At 43.0% G+C, this 6,043-nt stretch overlaps 2 pseudogenes; both read right to left on the bottom strand.

The window, feature by feature from the left end:
* The window catches only part of LOC115277461, an 8,910-nt pseudogene extending 5,133 nt beyond the window's left edge, over nucleotides 1-3,777 (bottom strand).
* LOC115277978 lies at nucleotides 3,358-5,323 on the bottom strand (annotated as a pseudogene).
* Between the last annotated feature and the right edge of the window lie 720 nt (nucleotides 5,324-6,043).

Below are 6,043 nucleotides of genomic sequence, written 5' to 3'. Positions count from 1 at the left end.
AGCTGGTGTCTCTCACTGCTGAGAAACAGGTAGCCAGAGGCAAAGAAACCACGGATGACAGTAGAGGTCAGCCTCTGGGGCACACAGGAGGGAGAGAAGGGTGGAGTACAGATCTCTAGTTGCAAATGCTGTCAGGCACAAAGGCAATTAAGGATTTTACACATACTCGGTGGCTCTGTTGGTTAAACCTTCAGCTTCAGCTCATGATCTCACAGTTCATGGGTTCAAGCCTCACATGAGGCTTCGCTCTCAGAGCAGTGCCTGCTTTGGATCATCTGTTTCCCTCTCCCTCTGCCCCTTCCCTGCTCAAGAGCTCTCTCTCTCTCTCTGTCTCTCACTCAAAAATAAAAATAAACATTAAAAAAAGGATTTTATACATACTGACAAGTAACTTCCTTGTTCTGATAAAGAAAATAGGGGAGCCTGAGTGGCTCTGTAGGTGTCCAACTTTGGCTCAGTTCATGATCAGGTCCAAGCCCCGTGTGGGGCTCTGTGGTGACAGCCTGGAGCCTAGAGCCTGCTTCAGATTCTGTGTCTCCTGCTCTCTCTCTGCTCCTCCCCAACTTGTGCATGCGCTCTCTCTTTCTCTGTGTCTCTGTCATTCTCTATAATAAATAAATAAACAAATAAATAATTATGTTTAAAAAGAAAGTAATATACGTGCAGCCAATTGGATCAGAAATAGATGCCAAACTCTAACTGATCCAATCAGAACGTCCCCCCAAAATTTAGCACTGAGCCTATCAGGTTGTGTCAGTAGGTGAATGGAATGAAAATACTTATACCATTATTACTCCATTAAGGCCAGAGACCCAGAGAAAGCATGTGCCTAGAAAGAAAGAATGAGGGGCTCCTGGGTGGCTCAGTCGGTTAAGCATCCGACTTCCAGTTTCGGCTCAGGTCATGCTCTCACGGTCTCTTGAATTCAATCTCGGGATTCTCTCTCTCTCCCTTTTTCTCTCCCCTTGCCCTGTTCATACTGTCTCTGTCTCTCTCAAAATAAATAAATAAACTTTTACAAATTAAAAAAAACAGGATGACACACTTATAGAAGGGAACAGAGATTTTGAGACTCAATCCGTTTTAGAATTAGAATATATTTTCAGACACGCTGAAACATGTATATGTTATATATAAAAATTAAAAATGATTCCATTATCTACAGAACAAAATTAAGGTCAAAGAAAGGAAATGGCTTCTTTTCCTGCATTCTCTATCCCAGTTAATGGCTCATTCAAGCCACAAACCTGGAAGTTTTTCCAATATCTCCCTGTCCTTTATCTCCTGTTTTTAACGGGTCACGTGGTTCTGTTGATTCTTGCCTTCTAAGAAATCCCTGAAATCGATGTAAAATCTAGTCTCTGTCTTCTCCAGCTACTGTCTTAGTTCAGGTCTCATCATTTCTCTGTTTGTCCAATCCGTTTCTCTCCTGTCCAATTCAATTATATATTGATTTCATTTCATATGATTTCATATGATTTCATTTCATATCAATATTCCATTTGGATGTCCTGAGTGCCAGCATCGTTACTGGAATAGAACAGATGCAGAATATATGTGGTTGAGAGAATGACTGAATGGATCTTTCTTGGACATTTAGATTGTTTCCAATTTTTCCATCATGTAAAAATACCATAATATATTTTTTGGATATAAATAGTTCCTCTTTTTCTCTTAGATAAATGCCCAGAAGGGGAATTATTGGCAAAAAAAAAAATTGTTATCTCCATTTAGATTTTTCCAGAAGTAAGCCATGAGGTGGAGATTTGAATGTAAGTCTGCCATGTGGGAGGGGACGCCCAGAAACACTGGTAAGAGAATGTGGAAGGGAGGCAAGGCAAGGATGGAAGCTAATAAAGAGTTTGCTAACAACCAGTTACCACCATAGGCAACTGGACCTCAGTCCCACTGGGGAACCCCAAGAGGAAGTATGGAGCATACCTTTGAGTTATCCAAACTGAAGGGCAAGGAACTGGGGTATTATCCACCACCAATTCCCCAGTTGCCATGGTCTGAAGAATGCTTCTAGAGGCTATTAGGTCCCTGGCACTTCTAGCTTGATCTGCATGAGCTAAGTCTACTCCCGCTATAGACTGAATATGTTCCCACTAAATTCATATGTTGAAGTCCTAATCCCCAAGGGAATGGCATTAGGAGATGGAAACTTTGGGAGGGATTAGGTCATGGTGTTGGATCCCTCACGAATAGGATAAGTGCCCTCATAAAAGAGTCCTCAGAGAGCCCGTGTGCTCCTTTCCCACCACGTGAGGACACAATGAGCAGGCAGAAGACAGCCATCTATGAACCAGAAAGCGGTCTCCTCCCAGACACTAAAGCTGCTGGCACCCCGACCTTGGATCCCCACCCTCCAGAACTGTGAGAAACAAATGTTGCTTAAGCATTCAGGCTATGATATTTTTAGTGAAAGGGCTTAAATGGACAACAACAGTGCCCATAGCTAGAGTATCTTAAGCAGAAAACAGCCTCTGAGAGTGGAGGTGAATGTTGGGGGGTACGGGCAGGGCACCTAGAGCATCTACTGAGGTGTTTTTACAGCTTTCGAAATGCACTGCTAGGGCACCTGGGTGGCTCAGTCATTAAGATTTGGGCTCAGGTCATGATCTCGTGATGTTAGGTCCTAAACTGGGTGAGCTCAAGCCCCACTTCAGGTGAGCATGAGCCCTGCTTTGGGTGAGCCCCGCTTCTCTCTCTCTCCTCCCTCCCTCTCTCTATTTTCTCCCTCATGGGATTCTCTCTCTCTCTGCCCCTCGCTCACTTGCACCCTCTCTTTGTCATTCAACGAAAAAGAAAGAAGAGAAAAAGAAAAAGAAACACACTGCTAAATTGCTTTATGAAAGAATAGAACCAATGTATACTAACGGTAGAAATCTAAAATCATATGAGTTTGCCCACATCCTACTAGCGTTAGTAATCAGAGTTACTTTTAACAAACTTAGGATATTTGAGTGCATTATGTTGTTTTCCTTTTGCTTTCTTTTTTATCTATAATTCTCTCCCCTTCCTACTGTTTTTTGCTTGTGTGTAAATTGGGCTGCTTCTAAAGTGAGTTACAACTAGGGACACCTGAGTGATTCAGTCGATTGCGTGTCCAACTCTTGGTTTTCACTCAGGTCATGATCTCATGGTCTGTGAGTTCGAGCCCACATCGGGCTCCATGCTGACAGTGCAGAGCCTGCATGGGATTCTCTCTCTCCCCTTACTCTCTGCCCCTCCCCAACTCATGCTCTCTCTCACTGTCTCAAATAAATAAATACACAAAATAAGGTGAGTTACAACTAAATTAATGCTTTTTGCAAAAACGCTTTTACTCCTAAGCGGGACAGAAACTCTAGGCAGTTTTAGTTAATGTTTTTATTAGAAAAAGTCAAATGAAATACATTCTTACTATCGGATATACATTCAAATGCCCGAATCTTAGTCAGTTGCACTCAGCATCATAGCAGTATGAATTCTATCTCTGACACATTTAATTTCTGCCCTGGGGTCTCTCTGATGCTGTCACATGGCAGACCCTAAAGAACCCACTATTCACCCAAACACGTGTAACTCAGAATTGCAGGGAAATCGGCACCAGGGGGACCACCTTTGATGAATGATGACCTTTCTTTCATCCCTCAGGCACACAATTCTGAGATACTCTTAAGGTTTCTTATAAGGTGCAGGTAGGAATGGGCACCACTTGTCCCTAGAGATGGCCAATATGACAAGGCATTCTCTTCTACTAGCTCCTTCTCCTCACCTGTTGCACTCCCCCATCCCACACCACTGCTCTTTAGAAGCACTGTGGCAGGTACTGCACCTGCACGCAAGCCCTTCTCTCAGACTCTGCTTCCAGGGAACTCAGACTGCTCACCCAGAAGGTGCCACAGATGGCAGACTCTCCGGCTGGGATTTTGGAGCAAGAAGGAAGCCATTGCTCGAAAGACGTGCATGTAGTAACATCACAATTGCTAAGAATCTGACCTGCGGTGGCTTGGGATGAGGTGCAGGTGGAAGGTGAAACGTTGGATACGTGGTAGTCCTAGCACCGAATTTATTTTATTTTTGTTTTAATATTGTTTATTAGCACAGTAACAAATGCAGACTTAAGTAGTCTACAACATATAACCAATCCACTGAGCAACTCCTAGTCCACACCTTACAACAGCTTAAGGCATTTTACTACAGGTTTTCACAAGTCGTGATTCAAACGTCTCCTCTTCTCACAATAGATTGGCATATAAAATAAAATACATAACTACTCATATTTCCTGTATGGTGTCTTATAGCCACATATCCATTTTATATATATGAGATGACAGTCTCTAAAAACTGTTAAATATCGATGTTCCCTCCCAAGAAGGAAAAACAAATTCCAATTTTTCTTAACAAAAAAAAATGTGTAGTCTTGGAAGGACTTTGCATAAATGGCCATGTGTATAACCTGTACAAAATTAAGCTATTTTAAATTGACAGACTACAAGCAACTGAACCCAAATGTCTCTGTACTACATTTCAGCTAATAATATTGCAGAACTAATGACAATTTTAAAAGTCGCTATTACCAATTCTGTCTACTGCAGCAAGATACCTTAAGTTACAACAAAATCTTAGGAAATAACACTGAATAATACCTGTTATAGAAATACCCTACTCTTTACCAACTCCCACCCTCCCCCACCCCTTCAAAACCATAAGCAGCTTTCTCTGTGACAGACAAATAATGTAAGAATGTGGAGACCCAGTTTATGTAGTGTATCTCTTGGTCCACTGTCTGGCCATTCTGTCATGGTCTGCTCTGTTGCTCATACACTGAGTGGCAATTCTTCCCACCAAAGGGTCCGCAGGGTTGCAGTCTGTGAGAAGGGAGCAGATAGGAAGGAGAACTTTAGAAATGGTTAGTGCTGGACTCCAATTATCTTTTAACATGTCCAAGCAAATAACTCCTTGGCTGTTAATATGACAGTGATAGATTCTTGTCTGAAACGTGACCTTTGAGGGTTGAGGGGTATTCAGGTGTAAAAGTGCTATCAAGGAAGAATACACCCCCTTATTCATGGATCCTGGAGGCCCTAGCATAGTTGATCTCCATTCATAGATGGTATCGCCTTTGGGACCAGCCCTGCAGTTCGGTGGAGGATCTAAAGTTGATGTCTGCCAGTTCCCTTTGAATCCTCTTGGTGCTGGTAGAGAGCAGTTTGGAGTTCTTGCTCACGCTGACTTTACTCTCCTTCTTCTTGGGGGTGTTTGTTTCTTTCTCAGTTTGCTGGTTAGAGGACGAAGAGGAGGAGCTGGTGCTGGCCCTCGAATCGTCATCCGACATAGTGAACCCCCCACCCAACCCTGCAAACAGCCCCTCTCTTTGGTCTGGCTCCTCTGTGCCATGGCGGCGGCTGCTGCTGCGGCTACCTAATTAATTTTAAAGATTTTGGCCTTTTCAAATGCTTTGGAAGCCTTGAATGAAGTAAAAGAAAGGTGTTTGGTCACCATCTATCAACTTGAGTCAGGTTGTAGAAGCAACGGGACCTGATGGCAGTGTTCAAGGTGACAGTTTCTTAGTCACAGATTGTGAATGAAGAGGAGGCACAAAACCTTGTGATAAGGAAAACAAAGAGGCAAAGGAGAATAAATGCATAGCCATAAAAGACCTCTTCATCAAAATAAAATCATTAGAATTATTGGATGGATAAGCCTGGGAAATTTTCAACTCCAGTGTCTTGAGGACCCTCCAGGTGCCAGATGCACACCCTCATTCTTGCTAAGCTTACTAAAGACCGTACCTGAAGAGATGTCCAAAATGGTGCTTCCACATCTCAAGATTTCCCACTGCCACCACTCATTACCTCTTGACTGATAATCAGGGTCCCTCTCAGCACAGCTTGAGTGGGAGGAACAATCCATCTCCAAGAAGAACACATATGCAATCAAAAGAATCGTAAGACCTGGCCACTGTGCACGAGTAGGAAGGAGAAGAAAATGGGCAACTATAAAGGTGTTGCATGACGGAAGAGGCAAATATAAGGATGCGTAGAAGAGGATTTAC

The sequence above is a fragment of the Suricata suricatta genome, chromosome 14 (assembly GCF_006229205.1).
Source record: "Suricata suricatta isolate VVHF042 chromosome 14, meerkat_22Aug2017_6uvM2_HiC, whole genome shotgun sequence".
NCBI lineage: Eukaryota > Metazoa > Chordata > Mammalia > Carnivora > Herpestidae > Suricata > Suricata suricatta.
The sequence above is the reverse complement of the archived record's forward strand: the minus strand, read 5'-3'. Positions and strand labels throughout refer to the sequence as shown.